The sequence below is a fragment of the Scardinius erythrophthalmus genome (genome assembly GCF_964197995.2).
Source record: "Scardinius erythrophthalmus genome assembly, chromosome: 22".
NCBI lineage: Eukaryota > Metazoa > Chordata > Actinopteri > Cypriniformes > Leuciscidae > Scardinius > Scardinius erythrophthalmus.
Window position 1 is genome coordinate 27,633,046 of NC_138242.1, and position 23,708 is coordinate 27,656,753.

General features: G+C 37.5%; 1 long non-coding RNA gene across 1 annotated transcript in view; it reads right to left on the reverse strand.

Annotated features, from left to right (window-relative positions):
* Positions 1–2,284: 2,284 nt before the first annotated feature.
* Positions 2,285–23,708, reverse strand: part of LOC308683118 — a 40,249-nt gene continuing 18,825 nt past the window's right edge. The window contains exons 5-8 of the long non-coding RNA XR_014029231.1: positions 17,738–17,973; positions 16,712–16,763; positions 4,879–5,243; positions 2,285–2,950 (exon numbers count right to left, since the gene is read on the reverse strand). This is a non-coding gene — a long non-coding RNA (uncharacterized lncRNA). The remainder of the gene's footprint in view (positions 2,951–4,878; positions 5,244–16,711; positions 16,764–17,737; positions 17,974–23,708) is intronic.

Here is a 23,708-nt window from a genome sequence, read left to right on the forward strand (position 1 = left end):
TAACACTATTACTGTTTTTACTGTATTTTTGATCAAGAGACTTCTTTCAAAAACATTAAAAAATATTGCTGACCCCAATTTTTTAACACTAGAGTAAAAATCTAAGTCAGAACAATAATAAATAGTGATGCTTGTATGATGCATTAGTGCCCATTAGTGCAAGTAATTCATTTTCAAAGTCATCTAATAGTCAGTTTCAATGCTGATTGCCGTACAAACTCAAAACACTTGTTTTCCTTGAGAGTTACCTGAGCAAAACCTGGAAATCAGGTTTAAAAAAAAAAGATGGACCGCATTAAACGGACTCTAAGTGCTGCTGCAACCCTCCTTAAAAAGAAAGGCTGATGCATTGCAGTAATTAGGCCAATCCTTTGGCAATGATACACACACACTTCCTCTGTTCCCCCTTCTCTCTTCAGGTGTATGTGCGTCCAAATGAGCTGAAAGATTTAGAATGATGCCAGACGAATGAGGTCAGGCAGCGTGAGGCCGCTGGATCGTGGCACGTTATCTTCAACAAACACATGTCTTTCAGTCCAATTACACTCCTGCTGCAAATGGAGCATCTGACTCCATACACACATCGCTCTGTCACTCACACAATCTCCAACGGTTTCTTTTCAGAGTTCAGGCCAATGTCCACACGTACAGACACACACACAGATCCAGGGAGGAAATCATTAGCTTCCAAACAGGTGTTTTGTTTTTACTGAAATGGTATGCCTGTTGTCGCCTAGATCGAGGCTAAAGTTTTACTAATTGGTTTTACACAGCAAATCTTAGTATTTTTGTCTTGTTTATCAGTAAAAGTATTTAATCTTGACTTGTTTTCAGAGAATGCAGCGTAATGTCTCAAAATAACTGTAAAATGACCTAATTGGCTATTCATGTTGCAAAGCATCATGGGTATGTTCTGTTTTGTTCTCACCCTCTTGCAGAAGAGGTGTGCAGAATTTTCTTCTCATTTTATATATTTGTTTTCCCCGTGTCAATCAACTCTGTTTCAAGGCAAGCATTTGGTCTGTTTTAAAAGTTTTTAAAAAAATATTGCATCAGTCATTTTGACAAATTATTCCTTTTTACATTAAACACAAAATGTCCACTAATGTAGACCTGTTTGAGCAGTCGTTTGCACGACTCCGTTTTCAACTAAAAACAGAAAACTTTTCATGCGTTTTGGCCGTTCATTTACAGGACAAAGGCGTTTTGAGGGTCTAAAAATGCAAACTTTTGAAAATGGGTTTCAAAGTGCAAGTTTTTGAAAACGAGACCGTTATCACCCCCGTGTAAACCCCAAATACGTGAATTTGTGAAAACGGTGACATCATGCGCATGTGTATTACATGTTCAGTCTATAGGCGGCGCTTAGTGTTTCTTTATAAAGTGATATCGCCAACTACTGGCCTGGCAGCAGAATACAGCGTTTTAGTTGTTTCCGTGGATACATGTGAACTTTATCATTTTGACAATGGTGTCGACGCCTGTACACGAAAAAAAAATTTTTTCTATTTTTAGTGCATGATAGCAGTGTAAACATACACTTAGTGGGTTCTTCTACTATGAACCATTCCATAAAATGTTTTAAAAATAAATGAAATATATTTGATATAGATTAAACACATAATGTATATTTTGCAAGTGTGCAAGTGTGAGGTTTGTGCATAAAATAAAACTGTATTTGTTTCTTAAAGCTACACTGTGTAGGATTTTCTCTCATCTAGGTGAAATTGTATATGACTACCAACTGAATATTACTTTCTAGCCTCTCTTATTCCGAGGGCGTTTTAACTCCTACGGTGGCCGTATTATTTCAAATCTGCCGGCAGTCGCGAGTAATCTCCCCCTCGCATTCGACACGATGCCACTGAGTGCCAGAATGTTAAAGGCGAAGCTTGAATTTCCAGGTATGTCCCTCTTTGGCTAATGTATTTTCAAGATGGAGGGGCAACATGGCTGCCGCCATTCGAGCGACTCGCTCATATGTATTCTAAACGCCAGATTCTACGCTTACGAGAATACTTGATTAGTTGGTAGAAGTAATTACACATTAATGAGCACATATCATTTTGAAAGAACAAAGTGTTTTTTTCTAAGAATCAACTTAAAAATTACACCGTGTAGCTTTAAGAATTCATTTTGGTTTAAGAATGTTTAGATAAATATACTAAGAAAATGATTGTCACTAGTTAATGGCTGAAGTATTTGTAGTAAGTAATTGTAGGTTATCACAGATGCATGCGTTTATGTTCAAGTTTAGACATAAAAGTATCAAAAAGATTTGTTTAAAAGGCTTTTTACTCAGAGCTGAATCTTGTTTTGTTTCTTTTATCAACTCAGTTGAGGTTGCTTTTGTTTGTGTGAGATATCAGTTCTGTAAATGAAAGATAATGGTTTCTTCTGGCCTTTGGTGCTCTTTAAAACAATACTGACAGCAAACTGTTGCCCTCTCGCTATCTAAAGCTCATTTACTAAGCTTCACTCCGTCCACATGTTTACCAGCAGAAATATTGCTGTTGAAGACGTGGCTGCACATCAGCTCCACTTCCCTTCGCTTCATCTAAATTGTCTCACAAACTCTCTGCTTGTGATCACACAGAATTCAGGCTTGCGGAAAGTTTTCACGCTGCTGGTTTTCTCTCTTCACTTGTCTCTTTTTATTCTCTGTACTGCCAGCAGTTCTCGGCTCCCTCCTCGCTGTCTTTTTCGGTCTCTTATTAGTTCGCCTTCTGTCTTTTTCTACATCAACTTTTCATGATGCGATTCCTCTGAGGTTCGGCCCAGCGCATGCTCCTTCTGAGGCCCATGCAGAATTGATGTGCAGGCGGGTCGAGCAGGCATCCGTCTCCAGCCCCGGTCTTTGATGTACTCGTCCGTTCTCAGCCCTGGACTAAGAGGCACTTGAAAACGTGTTGTGTTATTGATTCCTGGCAGTGATTCATCATCAAATGTGCTAAAATTCACAAAAAGAAAATTGCGTTATACATCACTCAGAGAATTGATCCTTTGAATTTTCACAGAAACAAAACTTCTCTGCATTCTAGAAACTAAGAGAATAAAGAAGTTGTGAAAGGCACAGTTGGTGGACAAAATTCAGAAATGAATAATTGGCTAGTGTGGATTTGAATTGAATTGGCTACACCCACGGGATGTTGAAATGCAGTATCAGGAAGAGGGATTTGCTGAATTGTAATTCTTCTATTTAAATTTCATCAGTCTAAAACAAAAGTTGCCAAATTATAAACATTGCATCATTAGTTGTGACTAATTATGCCTATTTATGCAGAATACAAAATGTTCACCACATTGTACACTGTAGGGAAAAAAAAAATACTATTCCTAATGAGTATTTTTGTCTTATTTTCCAGTTAAAGGGATAGTTCACTTTGAAATTAAATTTTGGAATGTTTTAGCTTACCTGAAGGGCATCCAAGATGTAGGTGTCTTTGTTTCCGCAGTAGTTTCAATTTTGATATTTTTAGGTCAAACCGTTCTTGTCTGTCAGTCGTATAATGCAGGTCTATGATCACGGTCTCAAAGAGCATGCACAGAGAAGTCCAAATTAAACAATTCCCCATCGTAAGTACACATTGATGGCCTAAGACACGAAACGAGCGGTTTGTGTGAGAAAACGAACAGTATTTATATCGTTGTTACCTCTTGTAACACAACCACGTCCAAGTGATCTGAGGGCACGCGCGCATCCTGCTGTGTGACGTGTGCGCAGACTTGTGCATAGATATACACTAGATGTCGCATTAAAGACATTCGTTCCAATTAACTGCCGTAGCCAAGGCGACGTCTAGTGTATATATATATCTATGCACCAGTCTGCATACACGTCACACACCAGGATGCGCTCGCGCCCTCAGATCACTTGGACGTGGCTGTGTATAAGAGCTAAAAACGATATAAATACTGTTCGTTTTCTCACACAAACCGCTCGTTTCGTGTCTGAGGCCATCAATGTGTACTTACGATGGGGAATTGTTTAATTTGGACGATGGGGAATTGTTTTAATTTGGACTCTGTGCATGCTCTTTGAGACAGTGACCACAGACCTGCATTATATGACTGACAGACAAGAACGGTTTGACCTAAAAATATCAAAATTGAAACTACTGCAGAAAAAAAGACACCTACATCTTGGATGCCCTTCAGGTAAGCTAAAACATACCAAAATTTAATTTCAAAGTGAACTATCCCTTTAAAGGCTGTGTGTAGAAATCAGAAACCCTTGGTAATAGCGACACTGGTGGCCGTTAAGTGAACTGCAGCCTGCAACTTATTACTCGTGCACACATATGATTAACGTATAAGAGACGTGCTGCGCCTGCGCGCTTTCATCTCATTACAAAATAAACACAAAAACTGACAGCGGTGAGAAATCAGCAGTTAAAAAAAACATCTAATCATAACGATATGGATGTTTGCACCAGCTCTGCAATTTACATGCATCATGTGAACAGATGAGGTATGGGCTAATTAAAATTACTAAGTAATGATTGTTTGATTATTAGACTATAGAAACCTGCCTATCTGAGAATAAATCCCTTTTCTTTGCACGACACACTGACATTGCAGCACAGAATGGCTCCTTCGGCATTATCCTGAATACTGTAAGCATTCGTTTCATGTGTCATTCAAAGACGAAGAGAGGCTCTCAGGAGCGCGCGTAAACATCACATCCTTTTGATTTTCCCGGAAAAAACGTCCCGAGTCCTTCGCATAAAATAGACATAGAATTCATAGACCTTCCTAGTTCCTAGGAAGTCAGTTCTTTGTATTTATTTGTGAAATTTACTAGCAATTTCTGAGTGAAAATTGTTTCAATGTAAATTCTACACCAATTTTTACAAAGTTATAAAATTGTATACTTACAGTAATATGAATTTTCTTTCAAATTGCTTTGCATCCGCATTCTAAATTTTAATTATAATTCAGCATTCTGTTTGCAGCCTTAATTGAAATGCAAAGCCTTCTGAATGACACACCATCCTGTTTTGCAATATCCTTATTGTCAATTATCTGAAATCAAGTGATGTACATGCAGCCTGTACCAGTGTCAGGAAGTGTGTGTATTGTGTGAGAGGATTCCACCAGAGAGGATTTTGTAAGAAATGATTGTCACTTTCATCTCATCTGACTGTGTCTGTTCTCCTGGAAAACTCTGGTTTGTTTGATTCCAGCAGTTCTTGGTTCAGACCAAGTGCTTTGTGACCTTGAAATCCTCCATTGTGTATAAGCTGAAAATAAAAAGAGAGAGTGCAGACAGAGCAAAAGCTATGCAGGCAACAATGTACCATCAATTAAATGAGGGTTTTGTTTATCTGAAGCAACACATCTATTTGCGAGTTGTGGTGTTGCCCTAAAAAGCAAAGAAATTCTAATTTGTTTCTTATGTTGTAAGTGCACTAAACCTGATGCTAACACAGTTTCCTAAATTAGTGCAATTCGTGAAATTTGTCTGTCCTTAATGATTTTAACATATTTGGACCAATGAGATTGCTGCAAAATGCAACACAATTACATTACATATTTAAAAAAGCCCTTTTACAAAGTCTTCTTGATTTAGTTTTTAGGTTTACTAGAATATGTTTTCATGCTTGAATGTTCAAATCACATATTTTACACTGTTGTTGCAGCACCTCTTTTCCCAGTCTGTCAGTAACAGTCTGTTTAGTTCCTGTCTCTGAAGCTCCTCCTTCAGTGTGCTCTGATTGGTCGGCTGGACCAGCGTGTTGTGATTGGTCAACCAATTTGAGTGTGTTTGGGAAATGTCCCGTCTCTTGCCATAACCGTGAGTTTCAACACACTACTAACTAACTCAACCAGGCCTCGTCCCTGTTTTGTGTATGCCTTAGGCGGGAATTATTTAAATTAGGAATATTGTGAGTTTGTTCCTGGAATTAAACTCAAGGCAGTTCAGAAATAGTAACACATATCAAGAATAACACCCTTTGGAGTGGCTTTGTAACTTTGCAGACCTTTTTCATGCTCAAACAGCAACATTACACTAAAGAAAGTTGAAAATGAAAAAATAAAAAAGCATAGGATTTGTTATTTAATTACATTTAATTTTTTTAATATTTTTAATATTTTTTTTAATATTTTAATATTTTTTTATTTTTAAATATTTTTTTAAATATTGCAGAAAAAAATTAGTATTGGATTATCATTCAAAATCCTCTGGAAAGGTGTCAACTGTTTGTTTTACCATACCAATGTTTTTCTACAATTTGACTTCATGTTAGAGGTTTATTAAATTTGCAAAAGCGAGGATGCAAGCACACAGTGTCGTTTCAAGGTTACAACACAGAGCATTGTCTTATGAACAAACTCGCACGCTCGCATTATGTCTTAACATTCAACATCATGCCTTCAAGATCTGGCCTGTTTTTTAATGAGGTCTCGGTAGATACTGGATATGAGGAATTGAGTTCTTCAGAACTCCTCTCTATGGTCGGCTGAACTCGCTGAGGCTTGAAGAGCTCGTCGTATTTAAAGTCCCCTCAAAACAGAGAGGATTTAGAAAGCTGAAGTGTCATGGATGTGTTGTTCCCCGAGAGTCATATTACAAACCACAGGGGTGCCATCCGGAGAACATTATGGCATAATATGAAGATATGATGCACACTTTAGTAATGCCATTTCAGATTAGGCGTAACTGTGAGGATGGGTTTGAAGGGGGAATATAATGGAAAAGCGGATTTTCTGGAATAAAAGAGTTTGATGTACTATGTAATGAGCTTTCAAAGCGAGCGCCACAAGATGGCGCAAGATGGGCTCCCATTTGAGATAGAAACTTTTTTTTTTACCAAATATTAGGGCTGTCAGAGTTAAGGAGTGAGTTTAGATTAATTAATAATGCTTAACATGCAATTTAATGAAACTAAAGCCCTATTGGTATGCTATTAGTTTTAAAAGGGCAAAGTGGGATAATACAATAATTAATAGAGCTTTGTTCAAATTATCCATGTCAGTCATTTTTCCAGGAATAGCCTGCATATTCCCATGGCGTCAAGAATGTACCATCTATAAAGTAGCCTGGGAAAATACCCACAGGAATTTATTGGTAAAAAGCCTGTGAATCATCTTTCAGTAGCCCATAGCCAGTATCATAATAATCCAAGACATATATGCGCATATTTAATCCTGCATAATTAAAAAAACAGACGGTTAATGGCCCCCCATTTACTTCCATAGTAGGGAAAAAATACTCTGGAAGTCAATGACTACCAACATTATTTAAAGGTGCAGTGTAAAATTATACATATATATAAAAGATTCTATTCAATTTTCAGAAATCCATTATAATATACATAACTATGTTTTGAGTGGTGTATAAAGACCTTACAAAATGAACCGTTATGTTTTTATTACCTTAGAATTTTGGCAATTTCTTCGCTTTTTGCTCGCGGGTTTCTCTATAGAGCTCCCCCTACAGCTTCGGAATAGATATTTGACAACACTGTCGTCAAAACTCGTTGGCGACTCACCCCCCCTCCCATCTTCTCCCGCTGGTCATGTGCATTTGTTTTCAAAGAAGCCGGCGAACGCACGGAGCCATGTCCACTGAGGTATGTATGATACACAGAAGGCTAGCATATAAATGTTTAGATAATGTATGTGTGCAGTGTCGTAAAGCAATTCATTACATCGCGAGACCTGATATCACGCGATACTTCCTGACGCAGAGCGTTTGGGGGGCCTGCCGGCCCAAAGTTGCAAGGGTGTTTTTTTCCGCTCAAAGGCGCTGGGGGGTGCGAGAAGACCACCATTCAACCTGAAAAAACTATCCCTTTAAAAACTGTATATCAATAATTGGTTATCCAATTAAAAAAATCCAGGCTCAATGCTAGGCTTTGTATGTTAAGATCAACATTCTAGTGCTCAAAGGAACCAAAAACCACTGATCATCCATTTTGACTAATTAATCATCAGATCGTCCCCTGACCACAGGCTCAGTGTTCATGTCTATGCAAACCCATTAATCAATTAATTCCCGTCAGGCCATCCGCTTCGTTTAAAGGCTGCGTTACGGCACCAAACAAACGTGAAGAAAATCATTTTCCATAATTAACAGTAAGCTGCTTAGCAGAGTAAAACTGAAGGCTTTTAAATTCCATCTGCCACATTCAATGCGCCTTCACAACACTGGGTCAATTTTGAGATCAATTTGCATATGCATGTTCCCCATTGTTTGCATTTCAATATGATTTGATGATGCGTTACATTTGCTGGTGTTTCAGATTCACTTTGACAGTCTGTGAATGGCAAGAGCTAATAAATAATTAATCAATTCAGCCATGCTGAGAGCATGGCATCACTCCAAAGTTTTAAAAGAGAGAGATAAAACCATTAAGAGCTCATGCAGGGGTTGGAGAGAACACAAGTATATGTTCACTAAGCCATCAGAACTTATTTATCAGCAAAACCCATTTAGGTGTCGAGGCCTAAACTCTAGATATAGCTTAAATACAGAACGGCTGCTAGAAAATGATATCAGTCTGATGGTTAGGTCAATTAAGTGCATACTGTATATATATGTGTGTGTGTAAAGATATATTAACATTTTGTTAATACGTTTCAGTGTCTGCAAACACACAAGAATGCTGGCTACCTTAAGTCTCCATGAAATCAAATGATTTATCCGTGCACATCATTATTGTTTTTTAAATGTATAAGCCTTTATAATCTTTAATCAAAATAACTTCTCACTCTTGCATCTTCTCTTCTCTGATGAAGTGTTACTGGCGCGAGGGCGGGGCAACCTGTCACTCACATGAGATCCACCAATTGCAATCCACAACCATTCCCCATGGACAAAAATCAAGCCCCGCCCTACATTTGTTCTTGTTCGAGAAGCCGTTTCACTCAGGGAAGGAAAGACTATCACAACTTCTGATTCATGCCAACTTTAATACTTTTCAGTGCGTTTCTGCGAATGGCTATGTGTGCCAGAGCCAAGCTTAACATTCGAACACCTACAATTACTAACACGATCACATTGCTATAAAACAGCAAAGCTACGAGGGCTTTTATTGTATTTTACATTTCACTTTCTTATCTTTACTGAGTGAACATAATCATTGTGACACGCTGCCTCGCTCTTCCTTCGGGTCGGTCGAGGGTCGTCCTGAGCTTATGAGCGCAGGAAATGGGAATCTAAATTAATTCACATTCGCTCTAAGCCGAATCTTCAAAGCTGAAATGAGTTCCCATTCGTGGTGAATCTATCAATATGTAAATCAGCAGATGGCGACGGCCAGCAGAAAACGCAGCGCTGATCACTCCAAAAGAGGTCCAGATAGGAAACTGACGCTCCGAGATGAAGGTGTCTATCGTCTTCCAGGTTTCAGCACTTCCTTTATGCAGGACGGTGATATGAGAAAGTTCCAGACTGTTTCATATATCACACTTAATCAGGGAGAGTGAAACGCTTTATGTCAGCAAGCGTAACGGAGCGCCATATGAGCGTGACACGCTGAATATTTCATGTGGAATTTTCCAAACACTCCCGGAGTGTTTCCTTCACTTTGCTGGCTGTGAAGGGAATTACTAGATGCAATTCCCATTACCACAAAACAAACACAGGCAATAAACAAGGCTGTACTTTGATTGTCAAAGCACAGTTCTGTCATTGCATTAAATAACAGTAGTTGTTATGTTATCTAACGGGGTATTGTGTATAATCACTCTTGAATGAAAGCACATTGGCCTACCATGTTATTTACGCAGACTGGATCAATGACATCGACTCTATTATTCAATTAAGAACTAAACTCAAAGCTAGATCCAAGTGTTTAAAGGGATAGTTCACCCAAATATTAATATTCTGTCATCATTTTCTCACCCTCAAGTTGTTCCAAACCTGTATGAGTTTCTTTCTTCTGGTGAACACAAAATATATTTTAAAGAATGTTGAAACCAAACAGATGACAGGCCCAGTTGACTTACAGAGTGTGTATTCCTATGGAAGTCAATGTGATCCATCAACTGTTTGGTTTCAGACATTCTTCAAAATATCTAGATTATTAGCCATATAGGCACAATTTTAACTGTGGTATTGTTTTAACACAGTTCTACATATTTAAAATATTTAATGAAATCATAATATACAATATATATATATATATATACAATTTTGCTACGTATTATTATTGTATTCATATAATATTCATTTCATTATGATGTGTTGCCAGTCGCAAATTCTTTTTTTGAGCAATCTCTTAAAACCACGAAATGTAATATTTTCTATTGTTTCCAGTCTGCTGCCTTTGATTAAACCTAACTGATGCCTTTTAGTTTAATAAAAAAATTATTATGGTTGAAATAACATTTAAGCTGTTTCAACACTGTCTGTACACGACACAGAGCCTCCGATAACCAATGAACAATAATGAGTGAAAGATTGGCAAACGCAACACTATAAGTCCAAACAGTCTGGCCTTGAGTTCAGTCTGTACAAGTCACTGTGAATAAAACTATTCTGTGCATTACATTGGACTCTAATTAATGTTAAATGCTCCATATGCAGCTTCAATTCAGTACTCATAGAAAATAAGGCACTACATTTTCCTCAGGGGTCAAAGGTCATTACTTTAGGGGCTATTAAGGGTCAAAGGTAGTGATAATTACACTCACCGATCTGTATTCAGCCACAGAATAATTATGATGTTCAGTCATCGCAGCAATTGCTTAATGAATACTTTGAATCGTTCACACACGGCTAGAGATGCAATTTATATTTTCAAAAATCTCAGCTCTGAGACAGAAAATTGCAGTCTGAAGGGTGCGATGTGTTTGTTTCTTTATTTATTTATTATTGAAAGTGTGGACAGAAATGTAAATGTCATAATATAAATTGTAAAAGGTGAAAAACAAACCTTCCAGCTGTAGGATTGAAAATAAGCCAAGATTTTTGAAAAGATGTGTGTACTCCGGGGGTCAATGAATTGTCACACCTTTAATACAATGGGGGAAGTTGTAATTATCAGATTGGTCAGCTTGAATGTCTCACATGGTCAGGGAAAGGATAAAAGAAGATTGTAGCCTAACTGTTGCTCTGTCTCTTTAGCACGGGACACACCAAACCGACGGCAAAGAACTAGCGCTGATGAAAGCCGACTGTGTTGCCGCCTCGCGTCGGGGGAAAAGCGGCTCTTGAACACACTGAGAGAACTACAGCCGACTGTGAGCTAGAATGTGTGTTCTGCGCCGGCGTGTAAATGAGACAACTGTCTATTTCTGAAGATATATTCATCTATATCCGTCATTCAAAAAGGGAAACCGGCGCTGACGACTCCAGATACACAAACCATAAACAAGTTTTGACTTCTTTGCTCACTGTTTTGCTATTATTTTAGTGCACTGACTCGTTCACTAAAGCCTGGAACACACCAAGCCGGCCGACTAAGGCCGACTTTAGTGCGCTGGCCGACTAAGTTTTCTCAGTGTGTTCCGCACCGTCGGCTGAAATTGGTCCTCGTCTGCTTTTTTTTGGGAGATTCCACATGTTGAATCGGCGTCGGGCCGTCGGTGAAAGCGGGAACTCTGATTGGCTGTTCAGCTTAGTGAACGAGTCAGTGCACGAGAATGATAGCAAAACAGTTGTCAGTTACAGTTAGACAGTTGTCTCATTTACACGCAGGCGCAGAACACGCATTTTAGCTGACAGTCGGCTGTAGTTCTCTCAGTGTGTTCAAGTGCAGCTTTTTACCCCGACGCGAGGCGACAACACAGCAGCGCTAGTTCGTCGGCGTCGGCTTGGTGTGTTCCAGGCTTAAGCTAACAGCCAATCAGACGGCCCGACGCCGATTCAACATGTCAAATCGGCCGAAAAAAAGCTGACGAGGACCAATTTCATAGCCTGACTACATCAGACTTCGTACTTCAGCTCAATTTCATTTTGCTTCTGTACTCAGTCTGAGATAGCAACCGTTTTCCTCCGGCCTGAAAACAGCCGGGCCAATCAACGAACAGAGGGCGGGCTGAGAGCCGTGACGTAGACGCTGATTGTACCGTGGATGCGTAGATTTACTTCACATAATCTGCAAAAGTCGTTCACAGCCATGTTCACTCCGGTATTTCGCTCGATGGTTTTGTTTTCTCATCATACATGTGTTTACAGTGGGAGTTAGATGCGGCTGAGCATGCGCATAACAAACGCCATAAACAAACGCTATGTGATTGGCTTACGGGTAACCAATGATTTTAAACTTTTAATTTTAAACAAAAACTGCCTGACGGCCGACCGTCGGCTTGGTGTGTCCCGGGCTTAAGATGCTCTGGCTTTTTTGATTCTCTGGTCTTTGGGTCTTTCTCTTCCCTCTCCCTCTCTCTCTCTCTCTCTCTCTCTCTCTCTCTCTCTCAACATTTAATGCTGGGTAAAATTAATGGTATAAGTTCCCATACACAAAATAAATATATTTGAAATATATATTCAGAATATATTTTGGAATATATGCAAATATTTGAAATTGGCCCAATAAATATATTTCACACTTAACATATATTTTTGTTATATTTCAGAATATATTTCAATGTATTTTTTTCTGTATGGGTCCCCAAAAGTGTCAAAAATATATGTGGCATATATTCCAATAAATATATTCTGAAATATAACAAAAATATATGATGTTAAGTGTGAAATATATTTATTGGGCCAATTTCAAATATTTGCATATATTCCAAAATATATTCTGAATATATATTTCAAATATATTTATTTTGTGTATGGGTTATTATCATCTCATACATCTATTTTGTAACTATTTTAAGTGTAACCATAACCATAACCATATATTAACCATAACCATACATTAACCATATATCATTGAATCCTTTTAATTACAAATAATGTGCTTACTAGTTTTGATTTGCTATTGATTTTGAAGTGCTATCTATTGCAATACAATATCGTCACTCTAGCAATGTTCTCCCAAATATTTTGCTATTGTAACTGCTCTTATTTACGTCGTTGGTATAAGCAGTGGGTGGTAATAGACAAGAAATGTGCAGTTTTCTACCATCATGCTGACAACGTTTCTTTAGTCATTTGGCAGTCTTGCAGCCTGAACCCCTGCAGGAAATCCACCCTTACACAGCCTAAATAACGAGACGTCTTGGGACTAAATCCTTTCCTTTCTTCCTTTTTTATTCTTTACCTGGAAAGACAAATCACGTCTGTCTACTTGTGAAGTTATTATCCGTATGCTTTTATGGTATTGGCTCGACAGAAGCCACAGTGTTACTTTGCCCAATAATATTTCCCACAATGCATTGCTCAAATGTATTATTGAGGCTGCATCTGCCATGTGCTACTTTTATCCCTAGTGACCCTTCAGAGTTTGAGAGGCACTTAAATTCATAAAATCTTCAAGTGTTGACTGAAACCAAGCAACTTTTTCTTGTTTCCTTGAACTTATTCCGATATTGGTTGTTTATGCAGGGAATTTCTTTGTTTCCATAAAGGTATAGGATCATCTACAATCTCTCTCGTCACGTGTTTATATTGGATTTGATCTGAATATGATCCACAAGCGTCTGGACTTCACATTGAGGGCTTTAAGTGTGGTGTCATTTCTTTCAAATCTATTTGATCAATTGATCAAAACACAACCACACTGAGGATTAATGACAGTGAATAAATGAAATATAGATTAAATGATAACTGTATGTGAACCAGAAACACACAGGAACACTTTCAGAAAGAGGAAACGAAATGAACGAATGTGGACGAGAACTGATTTTCAGAGGTTTAGGGCATTGATTAAATCAAATCCCGGTCTGATTATGGCAGAATGGGATTACATGGATGAAAAGCCAGGAAAAGGAAATGCTGGTTGCTCACACTGCAAATGTCTGGAATCACAAGCTCATACAGTGATTGACTTTTCACAGCTGTACTGATAAACAACAAGAGGATGAAAACCAGTGGATAACAGTAATGAAACATGAGAACTTTCTTATTTCTTACTTTATCTTCAATAATAACCAGTTTACACACTACCGTTCAAAAGTTTGGGGTCAGTAAGATAGTTTTGTTGTTTGTTTTGTTTTGATAGAAATTAATACAGTGACTGTAAAGACTTTTACATCGTTAGAAATGATTTATATTTCAAATAAATAAATAAAAATTCTACTCACCAAAGAATCCTGAAAAAAAATTAGTTTTTTACAACATTAAGCAACACAATTGTTTTCAACATTGATAAGAAATGTTTCTTATTTCTTCAGCATATTAGAAGGATTTCAGATCATGTGACACCGAAGGATGGAGGAGTAATGGATGAACCTGAAAGTTCTAAGTTACGAACAAACGTTCTTTCAGCAGAATGTTCACAAATGCTATTTATATGGAATGTTTTTCTGAAACGTTTTTGTTGGACGTTCGTCTAAAGTTTTTCAACTTGTTTCAGAACATTCAAAAGTAACATTCCCATAATATTTGCAAAATTATAAAACAATGTTCGTAATTCGTATAACCAAGAAAAAAAGGTTTTAAAACATTTAAAAACTGGACGGTTGGAAAGTTCAGGGAACATTCAGAATGGGAATGTTAAAGGGATAGTTCACTTTGAAATTAAATTTTGGTATGTTTTAGCTTACCTCAAGGGCATCCAAGATGTAGGTGTCTTTGTTTCCGCAGTAGTTTCAATTTTGATATTTTTAGGTCAAACCGTTCTTGTCTGTCAGTCATATAATGCAGGTCTATGGTCACTGTCTCAAAGAGCAAGCACAGAGAAGTCCAAATTAAAACAATTCCCCATCGTAAGTACACATTGATGGCCTCAGACACGAAACGAGCGGTTTGTGTAAGAAAACGAACAGTATTTATACCGTTTTTACCTCTTATACACAGCCACGTCCAAGTGATCTGAGGGCGCGCGCGCATCCTGGTGTGTGACGTGTATGCAGACTGGTGCATAGATATATATACACTAGATGTCGCCTTGTCTACGGCAGTTCATTGGAAAAAAATGTCTTTAAGGCGACATCTAGTGTATATATATCTATGCACCAGTCAACGATATAAATACTGTTCGTTTTCTCACACAAACCGCTCGTTTCGTGTCTTAGGCCATCAATGTGTACTTACGATGGGGAATTGTTTAATTTGGACGATGGGGAATTGTTTTAATTTGGACTCTGTGCATGCTCTTTGAGACAGTGACCATAGACCTGCATTATATGACAGACAAGAACGGTTTGACCTAAAAATATCAAAATTGAAACTACTGCGGAAACAAAGACACCTACATCTTGGATGCCCTTGAGGTAAGCTAAAACATACCAAAATTTAATTTCAAAGTGAACTATCCCTGGGAATATCCTATCTATAACTATCCTAACTATATGGGAATGTTATCAAAAGTTCTTTAGAATATATTTTTTGTTAGCTGTCATTAACACATTTAAAATCTACTTTTTTTTTAATGCAATAAACATTCCATCATGACATCGACACAAATGATTCTTCAAATAATTGCATAAAATTATAAAATAATAATAATATAATAGCCAATCCTCAACATAACACAAGCTTCACTCTTCACCACGATGTTAACTCCCAGAACTCACATAAAAACTCTAAAACATGGTAAACACTAAAAAGTCTCACTCTTTTCTACTTTTACTCAAAACACACTTAATTTCAATATTTATTCTCCTCATTAAGGCCCTCACAAAACATTCTTCTGTCAAACGATCCCTTGCTTGAATGAACAAACATGATTCATGTAGTCTCCACACAAATCTCCAGACAAAATAAAATTTTAGAAGACTGTGGAGAAAAACCCAAACCCAACAAAGAACAGTGTTCTATTAGTTCATTTTAAGTAGCTTGCAGGTAGTATAAATGTATTTTTGAGTAAGCGTTGGCAGAAAACAACATTCGTGGGACAGCTGTGTACACAAATGGATCCGACAGGACATGCGGACAGCAGCGGTAAACATCCGCCGTGGCCTGGATTTACTGTACTAATGTCAGATGGAGGAAAAACACCCCGATGCGCTCTGGAGCGGCAGCCCTGATTGGCATGGATTCTGTGGATCGCCTCCGCCTTTTGTCCATAACAACTCCCATTATTTTAGGATCACTAACCGAGACGTAGTCAAATCCCAGTGATTCTAAACAAATTGGCCTGGATCAGCCACATTATTTTAGAATGGCTCATCCCTGCAGCACGATTCCTGCGGGATGGGTCGGATTACATCCGCCCTCCTTTCTGCTCTGCGTTTGCTACTTGTTGTGGTAAAATGTCTCAAACTATGAGCATCAAATTTGAATTAAGGAAAATCAAATTCCCTATCATCAATCACACAAATCATTTCTGCAGACGACCTGTCATGATAGAGCTCATCAAAAATCACACACTTTTTTAACAGCATGGGTTTCAGAAGTAGGCTTAATTTCTCATTCATTTTATACATGAACATTTCAGAAAATTCTGTGGTAAACAATCCTAACCCTTGAACCACATCAGAGATGAAATTGTGCAACATGTGATTTGAATATTCAAAACGCAGAAAGACAATAGCCCTATTTCTTATTAAGTGAACGAGCAGACGTGCGTGAATGATTGAATATGTCAGTTTTTTGTGGTCATAATGTAAAGTAATTTCTAATAAGAAAACACTAATTCTGTATTTTATTTATTAGGTGGCTGTAGCAAACATTAGATTCATTTACCAAAGAGATGGAAATTACCTGGTAGCGTTCCCATTCACCTCAATGGCTGCATCCGAAATCACACACTTCCCTATTATAGTATAGGAGTAGAGGAAAAACAGTGACAAAAGTATGTCTGAATTCACAAGACTACTCGTAAAAAAAATAGGCAAAAATGACCTATTACTTCCTGTGAGATGGTTGTATACATTTCTTTGAATTTCAATAAATTTAAATTTGAATTGCAATAAAATATGAACAAAGCAGATTGGACTTTTTTTTTTTTTTAAATGGTCCACCAACTGAACATCATTGGGAATTGCTGAACTATGTGAAACTAAGCAATGGGTTTTAGCACAGGCTCCATTTCACCCATTCATGCAGCTTTAATTACCGAACATTATCAGTTCTAATACTGCTCCTGTACAGCATAAAAATGCATGAGACGTTACCGGCACGGGCAGAAATATGAGAATCATTCTGCTCACGTTACCTTTCAGCTATTACCAATTATTTCCCCCCGAATAAACACTGTGTCAGAAGAGGAGCCGCAAGGTGCATTTTCCTACAAATTAGTCAGGAAAGGATCTGTCCCCCTCCACACCAGTGACAGTATAATCGATATTCCTCACTTATTTTAATGTCTAAACCACAGCTACGCACACCAAGAGTCAGTTTGGTATTCAGTGTTTGGTCTTTTGTAACTGCTCAGAGTTGCAGTTCTGTAAGTTTTGGATGTGTTGAGTGAAATGCCAATGCAATACAGAGGCAGATTGTGCAGATAGGCTCCGAATTCGTATACTCTGTTGAGGAAGTACTTATTTTGAATAAGCAATTAATTAACGACTGCTAAAAAAGTATGTTCTATGTTATAGTATGAGTGTCACCATGTTGTCATTATCATGTGACCTACCAGCCATTCACTGCCATTCATAAATCCTCTCCCATGGCCTCATGGGATAGTAAAATGCATACTACAGTGTCTCGCCCAAAGTATTAAGGTCATCCGGGGACTTTTTACCAACTCTTTTATGAGAACTGTGAAAATATTCAGAAAATACTTACTGTTTTTCGCCTACTATATAGTAGGGAAGTATGCGATTTCAGACACAGCCATACATTCATCCCAGACAGGGCCGTTTCTAGGCAAACTAGGTGCCATCAGTTGAAGGGGTGCCAATGTGCCAATAGGCAATCTAGGGCTCTAAAATGGCCAGAATCGGCCCTGATCCCATGAATCCAGATGTCTGTGTGTTGAAGCTCTATAAGAAGGTGTAGACTGTTGACTGACTGCGGTAAACCTAGAGAGGGAACAGTAAAAGAGATCTGAGCGCCTTTTTAGTCAACTAACAGCGAACTATTCATCCCAATGCATTACTCAAGCTGTTTGTGGAGGGGATGTTGTGTGATGTATTATTAGTGATGTGGGAAAAAAATGGGAGTATTTATCTAGAAGCCCTCTAATGTTGTTTATAACTACAGTCTAATGCAGAATTTATCACATGGGCTTGTCTAGTGGTTACAAACGCCCCCTAAAAACCCCTAACCCAAGTCACCCCAGAGCGTACTAGTTTGTACTACTTCAAACAGTGCTTTAGGCTTTCTACATGCACAGCAATCAATGCAGATGATAACATTCAGAATTTCATAGAGACTAAGAAACTACTCAAAAAACCCTAGCAACTGCCATAGCAACACAATCACATCCACTCAGAACAGAACACCCTACAGAGTGCAACAGTCGGGTTCGTAAAAGGGAGGGAAATGATTTTTAATGATAACTTTTTTTAAACCTTTAAAAACAGACCTGCTGTGACCTACGAGGTTGTTAATCCATAGTATTGGCTTCTGCTTAAGCCGCCAGCTTGCATTGTTTCATCTTATTTTTGTAATAATCGTATTTAACAACAGAATTCCTATAGAAAAACTACATTACCCTTGATGCTGTACAGAAAATAACACTTAAAACACGAGTCTCAGAGTCTTAAAACGCAACACGCTCCAAAATAGCTCTTTAGCTCCTCCCACTCCCATGAAGGGACGAATGACGTAATCGAGTCGATCTCCCTACGCTCTCAAAACACTAAAATGTTCGTATATGTATTTTGCAACAAACTTAATATGTACTGTTTTTATACATATAATCAACATTTGTAAATGAGTATTTTTTTTTCGATTATGCTGTTCACAATGCTTCACGGCATTGCAGCGCTTTCTTGTACAGTACGGTCTTGTACCTTTGTCTTTTTGTTCAAATTTTCAAATATGTACTTTTCTTCTTCAAATCAAAGTTTGTGGTGTTGTGATTCCCCTCATAGCTGGTTGGCTTGGTTAGTGGCTTATAACTCTTTAACTAATACTTTTTTGACATTTCTATGAGAGAAATGAATGGAAACAATACTTCCCGAGGCAACGCCGATGAAAAAGTGGGCGGGAACTGTTGCACTATTAAGAACCACTCAGAATACTCCAGCAACCGCCTAGCAACACATTAACCATTCAAAACACACAAGTTTCTCAAGGCAATGACCCCCGTTTTCTTTTCAGAAAATCCAGTAGTTTTATATAAGAGTTTGTCTTCATAAATATTTCAACTCGCATATTTTTGAAAATTCCTGTGGCTTTGATCAACAATTTAATATCATCAAAGTCATAAAATTATCATTAAATTACAGCACACTCCAGGCGTCCTACAACCCTATAGTTTCATTGGCTCAGTCTCACCTACTCTCCCTCTCCACCATTATTCATGTAGTTAGGTGTTCATTTAGGTCTTATGTAAAGCGTTGCAGTGAGACTCTGGAGGTTCTGTGTTATTCCAAAGCATTAACCCCAAAGCTTTTGCAGTATTATGCAGACGTATAATAAGAATTAGCATTTCATACGACTTTTCATTGAGCATTACAATAATCACTGGTACAAACCACATTCTGAAATATTAACACAGTTATATTGGATTATTAAGAACCAAGACTTGTACAACATAAGCAATGAGAATTCAAATGATTATGACGATTTCCTTCAGTCACAAAATGGCCATTTAAAAGTTCAAAGTTCTCAACGAACAATTTCGCCACCTAATTTCAAATCGGCACGCTTACAAATTGATTATTTTAACATCAAGAGGAACTCTCCCTCAAATAAAACCACGGTACTTAATGAACAGATTCTTATTTGCCTGCTGGGTGTCTTCTGACATACTCTGAAAGAGTGCTCATTATTGACTCATTAATGAACATCTTAATTAAGTACATCATTCACGGCACTGCCATTCAAATGTGTGCTTGTCTGTTATGAGAACGCCTAAATCTTCGTTTAACTTCTATTTAAATGAAGGCATTGCATGATGAACATTTATACATCTCAATGAAGTGGTAATTGGCTGTTTGCGTCTCAGAAAATGTACCCGCTCCAACTAATCACAGACACACAGAAGAATTGCTCTGCGTAGCAAATTTGTATTCTATTGTTTTTCTCTGAATACTGTTAAACAGTGATGTTGACATATATATATATTGGATTTATTTACATGTCGTATCAACTAATCTCAACCACTTCTGGCCATTTTTACAGAGTTTTAGAGAACTATCTCCATAGATGTTCCATAAAGACATATAATTATGACAGGGCACATATCAATAAAACAAACAATTTGCATAATCACATAATGCTCTCTGTTATCTTCTTATAGAATAATAATTATTATCATTAGTGTGAGTCTTGATTACACTTATATTTCTTACTATGTCTCATACTGAATTAACTATCCCATTAGCTAAATCAGAATAAATGTCAATTAAAAATTACACACCTGTTCTTAGGAAAAAGTGAGTCTTGTCTATGCAAAAGTCACCACCATGATGCTAAGGTGTTGTGTGTGATTGTCAGGGAGAGGATCTGCATGATTAATCGTTAAAAGATTGCAATCTCGATTCAAACACCCACACGATTTCATTCCTAAATGACAACGATTCGCCTGTGTTTATTAAACCTTTGACAAAATCACACCGGAACATTCAGATCTGTGTTGGCGCTGGCGCTGAGCCAGAGAAAGCAGTTGTTATGCATGTTTGAAACAGCTTCACAAACAGTCTTTTCAACCACACAGTGTCCTTATTTCTGTGTTACAAATATTCAAATTATCACAGAAGAAATGGGTTAATATTTGATAGTCGGATTTAAACACCGATGTCTACGGAAGCAATCAGAGCAAATCAGCTTCTGAAAGTAACTTGACGCTTCAAATAATGATTGTCAATTACATCGTTACACCAGTAGATGGCGACAAGTGACTTAAATCTATTTGTCATTGAATCATTCATTCAAGTAACGAAACAAGTTAAGTCTTCGTTAATGAGTCATTGAATTGTTCACTCGACTGATTTAAAAAAAAAAATTATTCAAATGTAATTAAACATTTTTAAATAGACAGCAGCAATTAACATTTTGTCAAAACTTCTAGTGAATTAGGCCTACATGTTATTTTGTTTAAAATGTCTGTTCAAAATTGTGGGAGAATCACAATCTCTGTGATTCTCAATTTATCCAGAAATATGCAGCTCTACCAGGGATTTTTCCATGCGGTTGCTAGGGTGTTCTGGGTTGTTGCTATGCTGGGTCAGTAACGACACACCCCTTCTCAACAAACCACACAATTTGAGGTATCATTCATGTCTGTAGCACAATTAGTGCAGGACGAATTACACTATAAAGTTTAATAAGCTTAGGGCTTTGATTCAAACTTCTCCAGACAGAACAGGTGCTTTTAGTTATGATGTTATGACTCTTAAGAAATTTAAGTGATCACTAATTAAACAGAGATGGGAGAAAAGGAGGCATGCACATATGCTCATACACATGCCTGGCAGCTCACCTTTGCCATCTCCTGGTTAGTAATAAAAAAAAAGAGTCTCAGATTGAGACTGTAATATCCAAGACAATTTTAATTATCTGATCTGACATTTTGCCATAAACAGACTATTTATTCAGGTTTAGGTTAAACAAATTCTACAAAGACCTGGTGTGATATTTGTAAAGGAGAGGGTTTTATCAGCGAGTCTATTTCACAGTTGACCTGTCTTCCCTGAAAATCAAAAATCTCTCTATAGTCAATAAATTGGTGGCTTGAGTTTTAGAGCTCCGGAATAAAAAGTTTAAAATGGCAATTTTCCAAGAGCTGTAGGTACAAGTCTCACTAATAGTGGTTCAACCCTCTCCTCCCAAGTCATTCGCAAGCCATTTTACTTCCATAACACGATCAGACTTCTGAGTGAAACAACTGGATATACAATGAGGGAAACAAATACTGTAGGTTATTATTGGGCCATTCACATTGCATATGGAACGCATTTTTACATTTCACTTATTTGGTATTACATTGTTTTGCATGCAAGCCTGCGCTAGACGAATGTGTTTGACCGAGACTGGCACGAAACTGTCCCAGCAAGCAATAGCCGTCTTTTCAACGTCTGGGTTAAATATAGACCCGATATAGTCCGGCTATGTGTAACCCACTTTTAGCCCAAATAACATTTAATCTGGATAAATGTATTTTTTTCCAAAATAACTTGTGAGATGTATGATATTCCATCATGTATGCAAAGTCTACCGTGATTACAAGTTGTTTGGTTTACTTTATTTTACATGTTATATGTGTAGGCTGTGCGTAGCCACGATTTAGCTCGTATTCAGACCCGGCTATGCGTAACCCAATTTTAGCCCAAATAACATTTAATCTGGATAAATGTATTTTTTTCCAAAATAACTTGTGAGATGTATGATATTCCATCATGTAAGCAAAGTCAGATGTGATTACAAGTTGTTTGGTTTGCTTTATTTTATATGTTCTATGTGTAGGCTGTGCGTAGCCACGATTTAGCTCGTATTCAGACCCGGCTATTGTTGCCCACTTTTAGTCAAAACTGATTAATTGTAGCCTAGTTTTTTTGCCAGGCAGTGCATGAAATGGTTGATATTCCATCATGTTCGCATTGGTAATGATATCTACAAGGTTCAATGTGACATTTTACAACATGGTCGATCTGTTGTCACGATTTAACTCCAAATTGGACGGGCTATATGCGGTCTGCTTTAGCCCACCTGGCGAAATCAAAGCAATCTGGTCTACGTACGGCTTGGCTATAGCCCTGATTCAAACAAGCGAGCTAGTATAAGAATATTAGTCTTAAAAATGTTTTCGCTCACACAGCTTAATGTTTGCTGTCACAAATAAACATAACATTCATACACAATCTACGATATGACTGTCATTTCAAATTAAATCAAATGCAATTGCATTTCTCAACCGCTAGATGGCACAATCGAAACACTACTGAGACATGACTACTGGGACTGGGACTACTGGCATTGCGCGACTAGATCACTTTAGCCAGATCTCGCGATAAACATTTCCTCCATTTTCAATTTTATTTTACACGAGGCTGCTGTCAGAGAGCAACGGGCGAGCAACACTCTGAAAACCTTCAAATTTCTACTTCGGTCTTGTAAGTATGCGTGTTATTTTTGTTATGTTCATTGTTTAAATTAGTTAGTTGTTATAATGTGTAGAAACCGTGACATTTTAACATTACCATTGCAGAGTACTATTTTTATCCAACAAGTTAACGTTACTTGCACGTGTTACTGCAACTGTGTGCCCTTAATCTAAAAAGTATCTAAATTCAAGGTGGTAAGCATGAAACTATGAAACTTATCATTACTATTTTTTATTACTATTAAAGATACCAATATATTTTTGTTTTTAGATTGGAGTAAGAAATAATAGTTTTTGATTTAATGCAAATTTTCAAAGTATACTTTACATAAACTTAACAGCAACATAGTGCAACATGAAAAGAAATTATAAAAAAAAAAAATTTTCCTTTCCAATTAATAAAAGGTAGTGGCAAACAGTAAAGTCTTTAAACTTTATTTAAAAGAATTAAAATATGCAGCATACATTCAGTTTTCAGTGAATTTGTTTCAGATATATGGTGCATAAAAACCGCAATGCTGCTTCTCCATGTTTTGTTTTGAC